The 15,052-nt window shown below is 34.4% G+C and overlaps 3 long non-coding RNA genes and 5 other non-coding genes across 8 annotated transcripts; all 8 read right to left on the reverse strand.

Moving 5' to 3' along the window:
- Window positions 1–15: 15 nt before the first annotated feature.
- Window positions 16–2,713, reverse strand: LOC149877501 (uncharacterized). Its single transcript, XR_016447930.1, has 3 exons — window positions 2,595–2,713; window positions 2,220–2,362; window positions 16–690 (listed from the first exon to the last, which is right to left on the reverse strand). It is a non-coding gene; the product is annotated as an uncharacterized LOC149877501 (long non-coding RNA).
- LOC149877502 (U2 spliceosomal RNA) lies at window positions 34–225 on the reverse strand. Its single transcript, XR_016448221.1, has one exon. It is a non-coding gene; the product is annotated as a U2 spliceosomal RNA (small nuclear RNA).
- Window positions 2,714–5,491: 2,778 nt separating the features above from the next.
- LOC149877503 (U1 spliceosomal RNA) lies at window positions 5,492–5,655 on the reverse strand. Its single transcript, XR_016448288.1, has one exon. It is a non-coding gene; the product is annotated as a U1 spliceosomal RNA (small nuclear RNA).
- Window positions 5,656–5,741: 86 nt separating this feature from the next.
- On the reverse strand, window positions 5,742–8,443 carry LOC149877504 (uncharacterized). Its single transcript, XR_016447960.1, has 3 exons — window positions 8,325–8,443; window positions 7,950–8,092; window positions 5,742–6,416 (listed from the first exon to the last, which is right to left on the reverse strand). It is a non-coding gene; the product is annotated as an uncharacterized LOC149877504 (long non-coding RNA).
- Window positions 5,760–5,951, reverse strand: LOC149877505 (U2 spliceosomal RNA). Its single transcript, XR_016448222.1, has one exon. It is a non-coding gene; the product is annotated as a U2 spliceosomal RNA (small nuclear RNA).
- A 2,352-nt stretch (window positions 8,444–10,795) lies between the features above and the next one.
- On the reverse strand, window positions 10,796–14,157 carry LOC149877506 (uncharacterized). The gene is made up of 3 exons (XR_016447910.1): window positions 14,039–14,157; window positions 13,664–13,806; window positions 10,796–12,146 (listed from the first exon to the last, which is right to left on the reverse strand). It is a non-coding gene; the product is annotated as an uncharacterized LOC149877506 (long non-coding RNA).
- Window positions 11,222–11,385, reverse strand: LOC149877507 (U1 spliceosomal RNA). The gene has a single exon (XR_016448289.1). It is a non-coding gene; the product is annotated as a U1 spliceosomal RNA (small nuclear RNA).
- On the reverse strand, window positions 11,490–11,681 carry LOC149877508 (U2 spliceosomal RNA). The gene has a single exon (XR_016448223.1). It is a non-coding gene; the product is annotated as a U2 spliceosomal RNA (small nuclear RNA).
- Window positions 14,158–15,052: the final 895 nt, after the last annotated feature.

The raw sequence follows: 15,052 nt of genomic DNA on the forward strand, positions 1-15,052 counted from the left end.
AACCGCATCGTTCCGTTTTTTTTTCTTTTCTCTTTTTAATGGGCCGCACTCAGCAGTAGTGCAACGCCGAGGCAACCCGCGGTCAGGGCGAGGTAAACCTACGATCCCTTGACCAAATGCCAAAAATCAGATTAATATATGAGCCGGACTATGCCGGCGTACCAGATATTAAACTGATAAGAACAGATACTACACTTGATCTTAGCCATTAGGCCGAGAAGCGATACTTTTTCAACGAATTTGTGTGCTGGCTCCCTCCCTTTGAACGAAAAAACTTGTGGGCATTTGAATAAGTCGATGGGTAACTGTAAGTTTGAACAATGAAAACATGGGCTCGTTGTATGAAACTAAAACTGCAACAATTTCATTCTAAAACATTTGGGTTTTTTAACCTTCTTTCAGAAATAACCCAACTAACCAAGATTTAAAAATAACACTGGGCAGCAGCAGATTCAAATGCATAATGCGATCAAAAGCCAAGTTGAACAATCCAAAATCAACTCAAAATACTAGCGCCCCGACAGATTTTTTCTGTCAAAAAACATTTGGAGAACCTCTGTATTTAAATGTTCTTTTCATCTGTTGTAACGATGGTACTTTAATCCATCACCAAAACAGCAGAGCTTAGGAAGATTTGTTTGTCATTAGCCTCAAACTTTTCCCAAATAGCAATTTCTCACAAACTAAAATCTAAAAAACAAAGTTGAAGTTTAAAAATTTGGACGGTGTAAACTAATTTAAGACTTTAAACTGAGTAGCAAGAAATATTTTTGAAATATTTCAGTTTACATATAAATTAAACAAAGCATTTTATTGGAAGAAATGAACTCCTTAAATGTTTACTGACAAAAAGGTAAAACAATTTAAAAAAGTGACCTAAAACACTCAAAACATCAAACGACAAATGGAAAAGGACAAACTTATGACCCTAAATTACAGTTGACAGCATCATGTTAGCAAAAGTAATGCATGCATACACACAAACGCGCATACATACTTACATTCAAACATGCATACATACTTACATACAATTTTCCATACATACATACATACATACATACATACATACATACATACATACAAACAAACTTCCATACATACATACATACATACATATATTCATGCATCCATGCGTCATGCCAATACCTTAGGACATTTAAACAGTGCGCTCTCAGTCCTGGACCACAGATAACCATGGGACTGATAGAGATAGCACCATACTGGAAGATATAGCTTGCCTTCATCATAATCAGGTGGAATGTCAACAAATTGATTTCTATTCATGCTAATAGCCACAGAGCCATACAGAAAACTGCAGGGAACTTTGCAATGGAGCAATTGCAGATTGTCAGGCCAACTAATGAATTTATGGCAGAGATAACGAAGAAAATCATGAAAAGCCTTGCACATCTTATCTCGATTTTTCACAAACTCACAGAGTGTGGTGAATGGAACAATGCAAAGTTTTTTTTAAAAATTTTTAATATATTACATTTTTTACATACTGCCCAACCTAAATCAAGCCTAAAAATGTATTTGCTTAAATCATAGAACCTCAGGATTGATGGAGAACAAATTTAAAAATACTATCTAGCAGACTTGGGTCAATTTCAATTGTAAATGTAATTGAATTAGGATTACTTGAAATTTTAATAGCAACTGAATTACAATGACTTGGACTTGTAATTCACTTACAAGTCATATCATTACAATTACTTGTGACTGTACCTTATAAAATACAATAACAATTACTTCATGAAAATACATTTAATTACAATTAAGTTACAGCCACAATTGAGCCAAGTCTGATGCTAACCTAACTTAACCCTTAACCAACCTTGCCCCAGAACCATATGTACACTCAAAATTCAGTACTTTCGATATTTTATTTTCAATGCTTAGACTTGCTACCTGAGGCTGGGTTAATTTTAACAAAAACTCTGTAAAACATTGAAAAGCCATGTTATGAAAAAGCCAAACAAAAGGTTTGATTCAAAGTGCATTGAACATGCCATTTAAAAAAAAAAAAATTGTCACGTATCTTTCATCAAACTAAAGGATTGTTTTAAAGAAGTGGACTTGTACAGATTGTCCATTGAAAAGTATCCCTAATTGACCATTCATTTGTTGGCCTTGTGTCAGTTTAACTGTAAAAGAAATAAAGCTGTGAACAAACTAAAGAGATATTCTCAGAAAGATGCTTCTTCTGTTTCACTCACCGATACGAGCGAGAAGAACTCCTCACTTTTCCTCGCTCACTGGGATGCTCTTGTGAGTAGCAGTAGTAGCAGTGGTAGTGCAGATTTTAATACAGATATTTCAGGAACTCAAGACGGACTCTGAAAGTCTCTTGTGACTACCCCTAAAAATGCAAATTTATTTCTAAGCATTATTTTTTTTTTTAAATCAGGAACTACTTTTAAGTATTTTTGAAGACTTGAGAGAGTAAAGTGTACAAAACAGTAGTGGCTAAACTGCTTCAAGTTTTAAAATATAAGGTAGAAAACATTGAAAATAAGTAGCGCAGTACTTTTTGTTACTTAAAGCATTCTTGATAAATGATAAAAACTTAAATGGAACTCCTCTAAACTCACTTGTCTTGGTTTTGCCTTAGATACTCTTTTCTTTCATTTTTTTTTTTTTTTTTTTTTTTTTTTTTTATTAGAAACAAACCAAAAGCACCTTTTCGGCTCCTTGACGCTAGGCCGACACCAAAAACTTTAGTAGGACTGCGCGTAACCACTACACCGTTGTTAAACTAAGATCGTAGTAACTAAGTAACTAAGTTAAACTAAATTCGTGGAGCGTAGTAACTCCTTCAGTTTACCTGTCAGTTAAATGATGAAAAGTGTACGCGATCATTCGATCGTAGGCTTTTTTTTTTTATTTCATTGTTCCCCTTCCCGAAACCCCGAAATGAACGAAATACGATTGGCAAGTATTTGATGCATACCTTAATACACAGTGACTAAAATGTAGTATGTGTTTTTTCCGTGCCCAGCGAATGGTCGGAAGATAGTGCATGCTTTTAGATATCTTAGAGCTTGCGGTTTCATACTAGTGCCAAAGCCTTTGTGTGATTCTTTTTTAAAAAAAAGCAGAAGTTAGATTTTTTGCATTTAATGACAAAAAAACAAAAATTTTAGCAAGATCTAATGATTAAATTTGAATAATGATTTGTAAAAACCATGTTCTGCCTCAGTTGCACATAAAATGATCATATTCTAATCAAGAAGTAGTTAAGCTCTCTCAATCTTTTATTTTCTGCAACCTTCCTAAAGAAAAACATTCGTTATTCAAAAGAAATTATTCAAACAGTTTTTTGTTTTCTTTTCTTTCTTTTCCATTTGTGATCAAATTATGGTTAGTACTAACGGTAGCACATTGCATCCACTTCCTTGTTATTAGTATTTTCTTACCAGCATTAACAACATTCGTTATTTCGTAACTATCCAATTAATGCTTAATAGTTTTAAAATTTACCACAAAAGACTACATTAACTGTCTTGTAAGCGCCAATAAGAATATAATTAAATAAGTATACAACGCCTGGAAGGAAGAAATGTGCTGCTGTTTGTCTTTCTATAATCATCAACGAAGAAATGAAAAAGAAAAATCGGACTCTGGTTTGATTGACAATTCTCAATGCAATTTATACATTCTTGACGCACACAAACATGGTGACAAACAAACAATACTAGGAGCCAATAGTAATTTGCTAAAATTTGATTTTTTTTTTTTTGCAGGAATAGAGTTCTTATAGTTTTCGTTTCTAAAAAAGAAAAAAAAAAAAAAAAATGAAGAAAGAAAACAAGTCAAACAAAAAAACAACAACAACAAAAAACAAATAGGTTTTCAGTTGTTCATAGACTAAGACGGATTAGAACAACTCGAGTATTTTATTTTAGCAGCTAATTTGTTCTCGGCGATGTTTGCTCCATAAAATATAACGATTGCAACAGATATTTTCATTTGAACCCATTTTCTAATGCGTATAATGTTTTTAAAATTTGTGTGGCATAAGACTCTCGTCTCTTTCTCTTGCGCTTCTTGTCACCAGTTCCAGCGACTTTTCCGCCTTTCTTACCAGCGCGCTTCTCGCCTTTTTTTGCCACCTTTGGCGCTTGTTTTCCTCCGGCTTTTGGTGCGTCAGATCATTTCGACGAGCTTAGCAGTGAAAATTTTTTCTTCTTTGTTTTCATTGCATTGCAACTGGATTTAATTTAAAGTAGATTTGTGGTTTCCAACTTGATAACTTTTCCGTTCTACGCACTTCTATTGGTTTTTAAAAGATTACGTCATTTGAGCATTGTTTATTTCTTTTTCACTATTGGTCAAAAAACTCTTTTCTGTTTAACAAAAAGCCGCACGAGATCTCTAGTCTGTCAGTCTGTTTTCAGTAGAAAACAAAATGTAAGCACGTGGAAAAGGTGGAAAAGCTAAGGCTAAGAGTGGCTTTCTTCAGTTTCCTGTTGGTCGTGTCTAATCTCATCGGTTTAGGCGCACCATCTACTTAGCTGGAGTTTTTGAAAACCTCTCCGCCGAAAATGTTAGAGCTAGCTGGTAATGCTGCACGCGATAACCAGAGAGCCAGGATCATTCCTCGTCGTTTGCAGCTAGCTGTTCGCAACGACGAAGAAGTTAAACAAGCTGTTGTTTGGTGTTACAATCGCGAGCAGCGGTGTGTTGCCAAACATTCAGGCTATGTTGCAATCGTTCCAAAACGGCAATCTAAACAATACCAAAGGCTAATTTCATAGCTACACACCTGTTCAAAGATTATTGTTAAGGCATTGGAAACTTACGCGAAGTTGATTTGTAGACTTGCTGTAACTGATCCAAACATGCAATAATAGCTGTTTTCAAGTCATAAACTACAAGTCAAAAAATATACCAGAATCCAATATGAAATATACAAAAATGGATGGAAATTGTTACTATTGTTGTTACTATCATTACTGTTAGTTTGTTATTGCCATTACTTATTTTTTATGATTATTACGATTGTTATTATCGTTATTATCATTGCTGTTGGTATTATTATTAGTCTGTTATTGCTATCATCATCTTTTATTACCATTATTACGATTGTTATTATTTTCAATCTTACTATTATTATCATAATTTTATTATTGCGACTATTTTTTTTTTCTTTCAACAATTGTTACCATTATTGTTTTTTATTACAGCCACACATTGTATGATTTCTGGTGTTGCAGCCGTTCGATCACGCTTACTGTTTGCGACTAGATTTTCATTGATTTTATAAGAAAGAAAAAAAAACAACAACAACAACAAAGAACTTTTGAACGAAATAAAATGTGTTTACACTTTTAGGAAGCTTTGTTTACCTTCTCACTGACAAATCTTCACTCGAGGATATATACATAACATATAAATACACATAAAATATACCTTTTCTCAAATACTCGTTTACGTCCAGTAACTCATAGAGGGCTGAGTGAGGGTTTTTTTTTTTTTGCATCTTTAAAGGGGGCGAGCGCGAACGCAGGCCCCCACTACCAGAAATTGTACGGTCGAGTTACCGACGTTAGCGGTAATCGCAGGGGTCAGCCCAGGCGAAGTGCAATGCAAGAGCCTCACCCTGGAAGAAGCCCCATGTTGATCAGGTTTACTTCCCCGTCAGGTAAGTATGCCTTTCCCGTTGTGTGGGGAGCCTCGGACGTGCCCCAATCTTCGCAATTGTGGTTTTTTGATTGGACCCTAACCGCATCGTTCCGTTTTTTTTTCTTTTCTCTTTTTAATGGGCCGCACTCAGCAGTAGTGCAACGCCGAGGCAACCCGCGGTCAGGGCGAGGTAAACCTACGATCCCTTGACCAAATGCCAAAAATCAGATTAATATATGAGCCGGACTATGCCGGCGTACCAGATATTAAACTGATAAGAACAGATACTACACTTGATCTTAGCCATTAGGCCGAGAAGCGATACTTTTTCAACGAATTTGTGTGCTGGCTCCCTCCCTTTGAACGAAAAAACTTGTGGGCATTTGAATAAGTCGATGGGTAACTGTAAGTTTGAACAATGAAAACATGGGCTCGTTGTATGAAACTAAAACTGCAACAATTTCATTCTAAAACATTTGGGTTTTTTAACCTTCTTTCAGAAATAACCCAACTAACCAAGATTTAAAAATAACACTGGGCAGCAGCAGATTCAAATGCATAATGCGATCAAAAGCCAAGTTGAACAATCCAAAATCAACTCAAAATACTAGCGCCCCGACAGATTTTTTCTGTCAAAAAACATTTGGAGAACCTCTGTATTTAAATGTTCTTTTCATCTGTTGTAACGATGGTACTTTAATCCATCACCAAAACAGCAGAGCTTAGGAAGATTTGTTTGTCATTAGCCTCAAACTTTTCCCAAATAGCAATTTCTCACAAACTAAAATCTAAAAAACAAAGTTGAAGTTTAAAAATTTGGACGGTGTAAACTAATTTAAGACTTTAAACTGAGTAGCAAGAAATATTTTTGAAATATTTCAGTTTACATATAAATTAAACAAAGCATTTTATTGGAAGAAATGAACTCCTTAAATGTTTACTGACAAAAAGGTAAAACAATTTAAAAAAGTGACCTAAAACACTCAAAACATCAAACGACAAATGGAAAAGGACAAACTTATGACCCTAAATTACAGTTGACAGCATCATGTTAGCAAAAGTAATGCATGCATACACACAAACGCGCATACATACTTACATTCAAACATGCATACATACTTACATACAATTTTCCATACATACATACATACATACATACATACATACATACATACATACATACAAACAAACTTCCATACATACATACATACATACATATATTCATGCATCCATGCGTCATGCCAATACCTTAGGACATTTAAACAGTGCGCTCTCAGTCCTGGACCACAGATAACCATGGGACTGATAGAGATAGCACCATACTGGAAGATATAGCTTGCCTTCATCATAATCAGGTGGAATGTCAACAAATTGATTTCTATTCATGCTAATAGCCACAGAGCCATACAGAAAACTGCAGGGAACTTTGCAATGGAGCAATTGCAGATTGTCAGGCCAACTAATGAATTTATGGCAGAGATAACGAAGAAAATCATGAAAAGCCTTGCACATCTTATCTCGATTTTTCACAAACTCACAGAGTGTGGTGAATGGAACAATGCAAAGTTTTTTTTAAAAATTTTTAATATATTACATTTTTTACATACTGCCCAACCTAAATCAAGCCTAAAAATGTATTTGCTTAAATCATAGAACCTCAGGATTGATGGAGAACAAATTTAAAAATACTATCTAGCAGACTTGGGTCAATTTCAATTGTAAATGTAATTGAATTAGGATTACTTGAAATTTTAATAGCAACTGAATTACAATGACTTGGACTTGTAATTCACTTACAAGTCATATCATTACAATTACTTGTGACTGTACCTTATAAAATACAATAACAATTACTTCATGAAAATACATTTAATTACAATTAAGTTACAGCCACAATTGAGCCAAGTCTGATGCTAACCTAACTTAACCCTTAACCAACCTTGCCCCAGAACCATATGTACACTCAAAATTCAGTACTTTCGATATTTTATTTTCAATGCTTAGACTTGCTACCTGAGGCTGGGTTAATTTTAACAAAAACTCTGTAAAACATTGAAAAGCCATGTTATGAAAAAGCCAAACAAAAGGTTTGATTCAAAGTGCATTGAACATGCCATTTAAAAAAAAAAAAATTGTCACGTATCTTTCATCAAACTAAAGGATTGTTTTAAAGAAGTGGACTTGTACAGATTGTCCATTGAAAAGTATCCCTAATTGACCATTCATTTGTTGGCCTTGTGTCAGTTTAACTGTAAAAGAAATAAAGCTGTGAACAAACTAAAGAGATATTCTCAGAAAGATGCTTCTTCTGTTTCACTCACCGATACGAGCGAGAAGAACTCCTCACTTTTCCTCGCTCACTGGGATGCTCTTGTGAGTAGCAGTAGTAGCAGTGGTAGTGCAGATTTTAATACAGATATTTCAGGAACTCAAGACGGACTCTGAAAGTCTCTTGTGACTACCCCTAAAAATGCAAATTTATTTCTAAGCATTATTTTTTTTTTTAAATCAGGAACTACTTTTAAGTATTTTTGAAGACTTGAGAGAGTAAAGTGTACAAAACAGTAGTGGCTAAACTGCTTCAAGTTTTAAAATATAAGGTAGAAAACATTGAAAATAAGTAGCGCAGTACTTTTTGTTACTTAAAGCATTCTTGATAAATGATAAAAACTTAAATGGAACTCCTCTAAACTCACTTGTCTTGGTTTTGCCTTAGATACTCTTTTCTTTCATTTTTTTTTTTTTTTTTTTTTTTTTTTTTTATTAGAAACAAACCAAAAGCACCTTTTCGGCTCCTTGACGCTAGGCCGACACCAAAAACTTTAGTAGGACTGCGCGTAACCACTACACCGTTGTTAAACTAAGATCGTAGTAACTAAGTAACTAAGTTAAACTAAATTCGTGGAGCGTAGTAACTCCTTCAGTTTACCTGTCAGTTAAATGATGAAAAGTGTACGCGATCATTCGATCGTAGGCTTTTTTTTTTTATTTCATTGTTCCCCTTCCCGAAACCCCGAAATGAACGAAATACGATTGGCAAGTATTTGATGCATACCTTAATACACAGTGACTAAAATGTAGTATGTGTTTTTTCCGTGCCCAGCGAATGGTCGGAAGATAGTGCATGCTTTTAGATATCTTAGAGCTTGCGGTTTCATACTAGTGCCAAAGCCTTTGTGTGATTCTTTTTTAAAAAAAAGCAGAAGTTAGATTTTTTGCATTTAATGACAAAAAAACAAAAATTTTAGCAAGATCTAATGATTAAATTTGAATAATGATTTGTAAAAACCATGTTCTGCCTCAGTTGCACATAAAATGATCATATTCTAATCAAGAAGTAGTTAAGCTCTCTCAATCTTTTATTTTCTGCAACCTTCCTAAAGAAAAACATTCGTTATTCAAAAGAAATTATTCAAACAGTTTTTTGTTTTCTTTTCTTTCTTTTCCATTTGTGATCAAATTATGGTTAGTACTAACGGTAGCACATTGCATCCACTTCCTTGTTATTAGTATTTTCTTACCAGCATTAACAACATTCGTTATTTCGTAACTATCCAATTAATGCTTAATAGTTTTAAAATTTACCACAAAAGACTACATTAACTGTCTTGTAAGCGCCAATAAGAATATAATTAAATAAGTATACAACGCCTGGAAGGAAGAAATGTGCTGCTGTTTGTCTTTCTATAATCATCAACGAAGAAATGAAAAAGAAAAATCGGACTCTGGTTTGATTGACAATTCTCAATGCAATTTATACATTCTTGACGCACACAAACATGGTGACAAACAAACAATACTAGGAGCCAATAGTAATTTGCTAAAATTTGATTTTTTTTTTTTTGCAGGAATAGAGTTCTTATAGTTTTCGTTTCTAAAAAAGAAAAAAAAAAAAAAAAATGAAGAAAGAAAACAAGTCAAACAAAAAAACAACAACAACAAAAAACAAATAGGTTTTCAGTTGTTCATAGACTAAGACGGATTAGAACAACTCGAGTATTTTATTTTAGCAGCTAATTTGTTCTCGGCGATGTTTGCTCCATAAAATATAACGATTGCAACAGATATTTTCATTTGAACCCATTTTCTAATGCGTATAATGTTTTTAAAATTTGTGTGGCATAAGACTCTCGTCTCTTTCTCTTGCGCTTCTTGTCACCAGTTCCAGCGACTTTTCCGCCTTTCTTACCAGCGCGCTTCTCGCCTTTTTTTGCCACCTTTGGCGCTTGTTTTCCTCCGGCTTTTGGTGCGTCAGATCATTTCGACGAGCTTAGCAGTGAAAATTTTTTCTTCTTTGTTTTCATTGCATTGCAACTGGATTTAATTTAAAGTAGATTTGTGGTTTCCAACTTGATAACTTTTCCGTTCTACGCACTTCTATTGGTTTTTAAAAGATTACGTCATTTGAGCATTGTTTATTTCTTTTTCACTATTGGTCAAAAAACTCTTTTCTGTTTAACAAAAAGCCGCACGAGATCTCTAGTCTGTCAGTCTGTTTTCAGTAGAAAACAAAATGTAAGCACGTGGAAAAGGTGGAAAAGCTAAGGCTAAGAGTGGCTTTCTTCAGTTTCCTGTTGGTCGTGTCTAATCTCATCGGTTTAGGCGCACCATCTACTTAGCTGGAGTTTTTGAAAACCTCTCCGCCGAAAATGTTAGAGCTAGCTGGTAATGCTGCACGCGATAACCAGAGAGCCAGGATCATTCCTCGTCGTTTGCAGCTAGCTGTTCGCAACGACGAAGAAGTTAAACAAGCTGTTGTTTGGTGTTACAATCGCGAGCAGCGGTGTGTTGCCAAACATTCAGGCTATGTTGCAATCGTTCCAAAACGGCAATCTAAACAATACCAAAGGCTAATTTCATAGCTACACACCTGTTCAAAGATTATTGTTAAGGCATTGGAAACTTACGCGAAGTTGATTTGTAGACTTGCTGTAACTGATCCAAACATGCAATAATAGCTGTTTTCAAGTCATAAACTACAAGTCAAAAAATATACCAGAATCCAATATGAAATATACAAAAATGGATGGAAATTGTTACTATTGTTGTTACTATCATTACTGTTAGTTTGTTATTGCCATTACTTATTTTTTATGATTATTACGATTGTTATTATCGTTATTATCATTGCTGTTGGTATTATTATTAGTCTGTTATTGCTATCATCATCTTTTATTACCATTATTACGATTGTTATTATTTTCAATCTTACTATTATTATCATAATTTTATTATTGCGACTATTTTTTTTTTCTTTCAACAATTGTTACCATTATTGTTTTTTATTACAGCCACACATTGTATGATTTCTGGTGTTGCAGCCGTTCGATCACGCTTACTGTTTGCGACTAGATTTTCATTGATTTTATAAGAAAGAAAAAAAAACAACAACAACAACAAAGAACTTTTGAACGAAATAAAATGTGTTTACACTTTTAGGAAGCTTTGTTTACCTTCTCACTGACAAATCTTCACTCGAGGATATATACATAACATATAAATACACATAAAATATACCTTTTCTCAAATACTCGTTTACGTCCAGTAACTCATAGAGGGCTGAGTGAGGGTTTTTTTTTTTTTGCATCTTTAAAGGGGGCGAGCGCGAACGCAGGCCCCCACTACCAGAAATTGTACGGTCGAGTTACCGACGTTAGCGGTAATCGCAGGGGTCAGCCCAGGCGAAGTGCAATGCAAGAGCCTCACCCTGGAAGAAGCCCCATGTTGATCAGGTTTACTTCCCCGTCAGGTAAGTATGCCTTTCCCGTTGTGTGGGGAGCCTCGGACGTGCCCCAATCTTCGCAATTGTGGTTTTTTGATTGGACCCTAACCGCATCGTTCCGTTTTTTTTTCTTTTCTCTTTTTAATGGGCCGCACTCAGCAGTAGTGCAACGCCGAGGCAACCCGCGGTCAGGGCGAGGTAAACCTACGATCCCTTGACCAAATGCCAAAAATCAGATTAATATATGAGCCGGACTATGCCGGCGTACCAGATATTAAACTGATAAGAACAGATACTACACTTGATCTTAGCCATTAGGCCGAGAAGCGATACTTTTTCAACGAATTTGTGTGCTGGCTCCCTCCCTTTGAACGAAAAAACTTGTGGGCATTTGAATAAGTCGATGGGTAACTGTAAGTTTGAACAATGAAAACATGGGCTCGTTGTATGAAACTAAAACTGCAACAATTTCATTCTAAAACATTTGGGTTTTTTAACCTTCTTTCAGAAATAACCCAACTAACCAAGATTTAAAAATAACACTGGGCAGCAGCAGATTCAAATGCATAATGCGATCAAAAGCCAAGTTGAACAATCCAAAATCAACTCAAAATACTAGCGCCCCGACAGATTTTTTCTGTCAAAAAACATTTGGAGAACCTCTGTATTTAAATGTTCTTTTCATCTGTTGTAACGATGGTACTTTAATCCATCACCAAAACAGCAGAGCTTAGGAAGATTTGTTTGTCATTAGCCTCAAACTTTTCCCAAATAGCAATTTCTCACAAACTAAAATCTAAAAAACAAAGTTGAAGTTTAAAAATTTGGACGGTGTAAACTAATTTAAGACTTTAAACTGAGTAGCAAGAAATATTTTTGAAATATTTCAGTTTACATATAAATTAAACAAAGCATTTTATTGGAAGAAATGAACTCCTTAAATGTTTACTGACAAAAAGGTAAAACAATTTAAAAAAGTGACCTAAAACACTCAAAACATCAAACGACAAATGGAAAAGGACAAACTTATGACCCTAAATTACAGTTGACAGCATCATGTTAGCAAAAGTAATGCATGCATACACACAAACGCGCATACATACTTACATTCAAACATGCATACATACTTACATACAATTTTCCATACATACATACATACATACATACATACATACAAACAAACTTCCATACATACATACATACATACATATATTCATGCATCCATGCGTCATGCCAATACCTTAGGACATTTAAACAGTGCGCTCTCAGTCCTGGACCACAGATAACCATGGGACTGATAGAGATAGCACCATACTGGAAGATATAGCTTGCCTTCATCATAATCAGGTGGAATGTCAACAAATTGATTTCTATTCATGCTAATAGCCACAGAGCCATACAGAAAACTGCAGGGAACTTTGCAATGGAGCAATTGCAGATTGTCAGGCCAACTAATGAATTTATGGCAGAGATAACGAAGAAAATCATGAAAAGCCTTGCACATCTTATCTCGATTTTTCACAAACTCACAGAGTGTGGTGAATGGAACAATGCAAAGTTTTTTTTAAAAATTTTTAATATATTACATTTTTTACATACTGCCCAACCTAAATCAAGCCTAAAAATGTATTTGCTTAAATCATAGAACCTCAGGATTGATGGAGAACAAATTTAAAAATACTATCTAGCAGACTTGGGTCAATTTCAATTGTAAATGTAATTGAATTAGGATTACTTGAAATTTTAATAGCAACTGAATTACAATGACTTGGACTTGTAATTCACTTACAAGTCATATCATTACAATTACTTGTGACTGTACCTTATAAAATACAATAACAATTACTTCATGAAAATACATTTAATTACAATTAAGTTACAGCCACAATTGAGCCAAGTCTGATGCTAACCTAACTTAACCCTTAACCAACCTTGCCCCAGAACCATATGTACACTCAAAATTCAGTACTTTCGATATTTTATTTTCAATGCTTAGACTTGCTACCTGAGGCTGGGTTAATTTTAACAAAAACTCTGTAAAACATTGAAAAGCCATGTTATGAAAAAGCCAAACAAAAGGTTTGATTCAAAGTGCATTGAACATGCCATTTAAAAAAAAAAAAATTGTCACGTATCTTTCATCAAACTAAAGGATTGTTTTAAAGAAGTGGACTTGTACAGATTGTCCATTGAAAAGTATCCCTAATTGACCATTCATTTGTTGGCCTTGTGTCAGTTTAACTGTAAAAGAAATAAAGCTGTGAACAAACTAAAGAGATATTCTCAGAAAGATGCTTCTTCTGTTTCACTCACCGATACGAGCGAGAAGAACTCCTCACTTTTCCTCGCTCACTGGGATGCTCTTGTGAGTAGCAGTAGTAGCAGTGGTAGTGCAGATTTTAATACAGATATTTCAGGAACTCAAGACGGACTCTGAAAGTCTCTTGTGACTACCCCTAAAAATGCAAATTTATTTCTAAGCATTATTTTTTTTTTTAAATCAGGAACTACTTTTAAGTATTTTTGAAGACTTGAGAGAGTAAAGTGTACAAAACAGTAGTGGCTAAACTGCTTCAAGTTTTAAAATATAAGGTAGAAAACATTGAAAATAAGTAGCGCAGTACTTTTTGTTACTTAAAGCATTCTTGATAAATGATAAAAACTTAAATGGAACTCCTCTAAACTCACTTGTCTTGGTTTTGCCTTAGATACTCTTTTCTTTCATTTTTTTTTTTTTTTTTTTTTTTTTTTTTTATTAGAAACAAACCAAAAGCACCTTTTCGGCTCCTTGACGCTAGGCCGACACCAAAAACTTTAGTAGGACTGCGCGTAACCACTACACCGTTGTTAAACTAAGATCGTAGTAACTAAGTAACTAAGTTAAACTAAATTCGTGGAGCGTAGTAACTCCTTCAGTTTACCTGTCAGTTAAATGATGAAAAGTGTACGCGATCATTCGATCGTAGGCTTTTTTTTTTTATTTCATTGTTCCCCTTCCCGAAACCCCGAAATGAACGAAATACGATTGGCAAGTATTTGATGCATACCTTAATACACAGTGACTAAAATGTAGTATGTGTTTTTTCCGTGCCCAGCGAATGGTCGGAAGATAGTGCATGCTTTTAGATATCTTAGAGCTTGCGGTTTCATACTAGTGCCAAAGCCTTTGTGTGATTCTTTTTTAAAAAAAAGCAGAAGTTAGATTTTTTGCATTTAATGACAAAAAAACAAAAATTTTAGCAAGATCTAATGATTAAATTTGAATAATGATTTGTAAAAACCATGTTCTGCCTCAGTTGCACATAAAATGATCATATTCTAATCAAGAAGTAGTTAAGCTCTCTCAATCTTTTATTTTCTGCAACCTTCCTAAAGAAAAACATTCGTTATTCAAAAGAAATTATTCAAACAGTTTTTTGTTTTCTTTTCTTTCTTTTCCATTTGTGATCAAATTATGGTTAGTACTAACGGTAGCACATTGCATCCACTTCCTTGTTATTAGTATTTTCTTACCAGCATTAACAACATTCGTTATTTCGTAACTATCCAATTAATGCTTAATAGTTTTAAAATTTACCACAAAAGACTACATTAACTGTCTTGTAAGCGCCAATAAGAATATAATTAAATAAGTATACAACGCCTGGAAGGAAGAAATGTGCTGCTGTTTGTCTTTCTATAATCATCAACGAAGAAATGAAA

This window comes from Hydra viridissima, unplaced genomic scaffold (assembly GCF_058129835.1).
Source record: "Hydra viridissima isolate aposymbiotic clone 2 unplaced genomic scaffold, HvirCarnegie_v1 scaffold_16, whole genome shotgun sequence".
In the NCBI taxonomy this organism is placed as follows: Eukaryota; Metazoa; Cnidaria; class Hydrozoa; order Anthoathecata; family Hydridae; genus Hydra; species Hydra viridissima.